The following is a 4,304-nucleotide window of genomic DNA, read 5'->3' as shown; positions in this document are numbered from 1 at the left end:
TATATATAGCATGATTTCATTTATATAAAATCTTGAAGATAGTTCTCAAATGTAAATTATGTTATTTGAAGATGAATACTTCGGTAGTAAAACTGTAAAGCAGAACAAGATAGTGATTAATATAAAATTCAGGATAGTAGCTAACTCTAAAAGGGAAGGTCAGTGGTTATGATAGGGAAGAAATACACAGGGCTGAGGGGAGGGGTGGGCTTTCATTGCATTGATAACTTTCTTTTTATTTCGTTGGGTGGTGGTTTTGTGATTATATTTTTTCTATACCTTTATTCATTATATTATTTTTCTTAATATAAACTATTTTTTAAAATAATTTTTTTGAAAAATGATAAAGGATAAAAAAGGAACAAAAAGTATCAACAGAAGCATAAAATGTTCCTATTCACGTTGAAGAAATGTGTATGTTTTCATGTGGTTCTTTCACATTATCTTTCCTGCTCTGGTTTCCAGCCCGTCAGCTAAACTCTTGTCAAGGCATTTTCTACTGAAATCCACAGTTCTGGAAAAGAAGGAAATATGATGGAAAAGCTCAGCAAATCTCAACTGTTACCTTGGGGTCAGGGCTCTATGGAGAATGTGGTTTAGCTTTGCCACAGACTACCTCCCCCAAAGCTGCTAAGAGGTGACAGAGCTTGGTTGGGGATTGGTGTAGGTGCAGAAAGAGGCCAGCTAACATGTAGCACTTTGCCAATTCAGAACGGATTTTCACGTGGTCTTGTCTGAGCCTCACCCTAGCTCTGTGAGAACACCTTACTGCTGCTGTTATACTTTTGAGATTGTTAATGCTGCAGAGAAATTAAGGGACTTGTGCAAAGTCACAAATTAGGGAAATGACAGGGCCAGAATTGGAAACCAAGTTTTCCCCAGTGGAATTTGGTGACCTTTAATGGAGTTCTGTGGCAAATTTACTGACATCCACATAAATGTGGCAGGAGACTGCGGTACTTAACTGATTTGATGCAAATGTCTCAAACTCACGCTGTCATGGTGGGCTGTGAGCCAGCAGGCTCTGATGGGCTGTCCAGAATGCAGACATGGTTTAAGCTAATCACAGTACATCTGAAGACATTAGTCTTTTGTAAGGCTTGTACATATGGCACAGTCAGAAGACAACATTAATATTGCTCATGAGGGTTTGTACTGCTTAGCAAAGTCCTTCGTTTCTCTTCCATGTGGTTGATATTCCATACCCTCCCAAACATTACACACTCCTAGCCAAACCTCAGTTCTTTATAAACTCAAAGCAATGAATCACTTAGTAAATCATTTCAGATAAATAGACAGAATCAGACCTCCATTTGGATTTCCTGCTGAAGAAAGTAGTGTGCTGACCCTGGCTATTTCATATTGCTGCCCTCCATGCCAATAAATCAACCACTTGCAATATTGTTTCTAAGAAATCTCCCAGGTCGTCATGAGGTTTCAACAGAGGATATATGAAAAGACTGAACAAATATGATTGTTTCATCCTCATTTCTTTCCTTAAAGCTTTTGCAAATTTAAGCAAGCTATTTTTTTATGATCTCCTCAATGAATTGCAGAAGTCTATTGAAACCATTCCTGGTATTAGTACTTTGACTTTAGGTGTCAAAAGGTAAAGTTTGCATCCCTTAAATGCTTTGATAAAGTAACTTTGAAATAAAATATAAGCTACAATAAAATCCAAACTGAGGTCCCAGTCAGCATTAAGATGGATATATTTCTCTTGCTTTTTCGAGATGATTCTATCATACACAATGCATTTGAGACATAGGCCAATGAATTAGTAATTTTGCAGAATGGTAAAGCTTCGTTAAAATCACTAGAATCTGGTAGACAGAGACAAATCAAAGATGGCATTGTAATGAAACAGCACATGGTTGCAATGGTGTTTGCTTATTATCTATTAAGCTGCATGTGATGCTGGATTTAGGCATAATTTACTCCCTATTCTAAGATGGGACTGGTCACCTTGTGGATATGTAAAAGAGCATTCAGGTCACCTCCTTTTCTCTCCTCAGCCCTGCCTGAGAGTTACCTTCATAGTACAATTGCACAGGCCTTTATCACCTAAAATAATCTCTCCATTGTCACCATGCTTCCATTTCAAATGAAAAACAAGAAGAAAACGAGTTGGAACCTTAGTACAGTATACCTCATTTGAAGAATTAGGAAGCCCTACATCTAGAGTTTGTCTTTTAAGTTAGGATGGCACACGTATCATATAATCGATATATAAGAATAAGGCAATTATTTTATTTTTAGTGTCTGGTGGAGTCCAAGGAAAGGCCATGGAGAGAATGGCTGTCATCTGGAGCTGGAATCTAGCATGCCTGAGGAGCATGACTCTGGTGAACCAAGTAACAGTGGCATTCCTTTTCTCAGTGCTCTCACTGTGCGTCTACATCTAAATGAAATTGTCTTTGATATGAGAATATACAAAGATATAAAGAGGAACAAATCAGTCCGGATTCTTAGACCAATAATTGCAGAAAAATTTAAGTATTTTTACACCTACCGGAAACCTTCACTTGAAATTGCTGGAAGACTTAGAACCCATAAACCTCAGTTTCCAAATCTGTAAAATAAGGATAATAACTGTACTTTCTTTACTGGGTTGCTGTGAAGGTTTAATGAAATCATGTAAAGTACTTAACAAGAAGTTGAGTACCTAGTAATTGCTTAATAAAAGTTACAATTAATGATTATATTTGCATTGTTTCCCAGCTAAAATATTCATTTGCATATAAAATTTTAAGGTTAATAAGGTGAAGCAATAATAAAAATACCATATACCAGAATATTGTGTTGCAACCTAAATATCGATTTTTCCTCCATTATGTCATTTACTGTTCACAGACATCTCAAGGTTCTGTATTTCCGTGTTCCAGGAGAGAAAACCAAAACTAATCTCTCTGGGGAGTTCATACACAGAAAGCAGAAATACTGCATTGCAGTTGTATAAATTGATTGTGTTAAAGACTGTCTCAGACATTTCCAAAAATTGGTTTCAACTTTTTTAAACTAATATGACTTTGAACTATATTTTATAATTTTGATCATGACAAAATGTTCTTAAATTGTACTCTGACCATTCAGTCAGAAGTGCCATATTCAAGTAAGCCTCTTTCATTTTCCTTTTGTGTGTCTTTCTTTAAAAATAAGGAGAATATTAAAGGTATATGTGCAGGAATATGTCATGTGTGCAAAGGCACCTCATGGGATTTTAATCAGCAGGTATCTCAGGGACCTTTTGCAAGAAGGATGAAATGGAGGTGCAAATAAGGTAGTGGCTTTATTTTGTTTGCTTGTTTTCAACAAAAGCTTTATCCAATTAACCATGGGATAGGTTAATGATAATTTATTACAGAAAAACTGTGTTAAATCTATGAAGTGTTGCTATTTTCATGGGAATTGGGGGGTGATTAAAAAGATTTAATGGTTCCTTAAAATAGCAAATGACACCTATTCTAGGTAAAGCAATGAGCTAGCTCCATCCTGCCTGAACAATAGAATCACCTGGAGCTTTCAGAAATGACTCAAGTCTGCACCTCACCCACAAGAAATGGAGACTTAATGGGTCTGCAGCGGGGCCTAAACACTGATATGATGTAAAAGCTCTTCAGGCGTTTCTAGTCTGCAGCTGTGGTTGAGAGTTACTTTGATGTTACTGTGATAGATGAATAAAAGACAAAATTTAATGTCCCATCAAGGAGCTTCAAATCCTGCTTAAAGAAAATATACTTCAAAAATTTATTGATATACTTTCAACAGGTGCTGAATGACCTGATTGCTGATAAATTTCGTATTTCTTTCTCTTCCTTTCTCTCCTGTCTCATCTATCCCTCTAGCAATAAAATGACTGGAGGCCAGAGACAGAGAAATCATACCTTAGAATAAATTGTAGAAATTTCAAGGGCCACTTAGTAATATGTTTTGTTGCAGGTACCCTTAATTACTCAGAAAAGACATTTTTTTGAAAAAGGATGCCCAACAAGTATCCCCAAAAAATGTACCCCAAAAGTGTCCAACTATAATTATAGATGCTTAGGGAGTCTGCTAATTGTGAGAACTGAGCATTAAGAATGGATTGTGTTGGCTTTATTTAAGGCTCTGTTGATGCTCATGTGTTTGGTGATAAAAGGGAATCCAGGGCTTTCCCATTAGTTTTATCTTCATCCCTGCCGTCCTCACTAAACCACAGGAAGCTATAATGTGAACCCAGTTTTGTTATACCATGAGGAACCAAGCTTGCCTTGTTCATAGGCTATGCCAAAAGCTGGAAAAGTCCCCGTGGAGGAAATGTGATT

This window comes from Pan paniscus, chromosome 13, assembly GCF_029289425.2.
Source record: "Pan paniscus chromosome 13, NHGRI_mPanPan1-v2.0_pri, whole genome shotgun sequence".
Classification (NCBI taxonomy): Eukaryota; Metazoa; Chordata; class Mammalia; order Primates; family Hominidae; genus Pan; species Pan paniscus.
The sequence above is the reverse complement of the archived record's forward strand: the minus strand, read 5'-3'. Positions refer to the sequence as shown.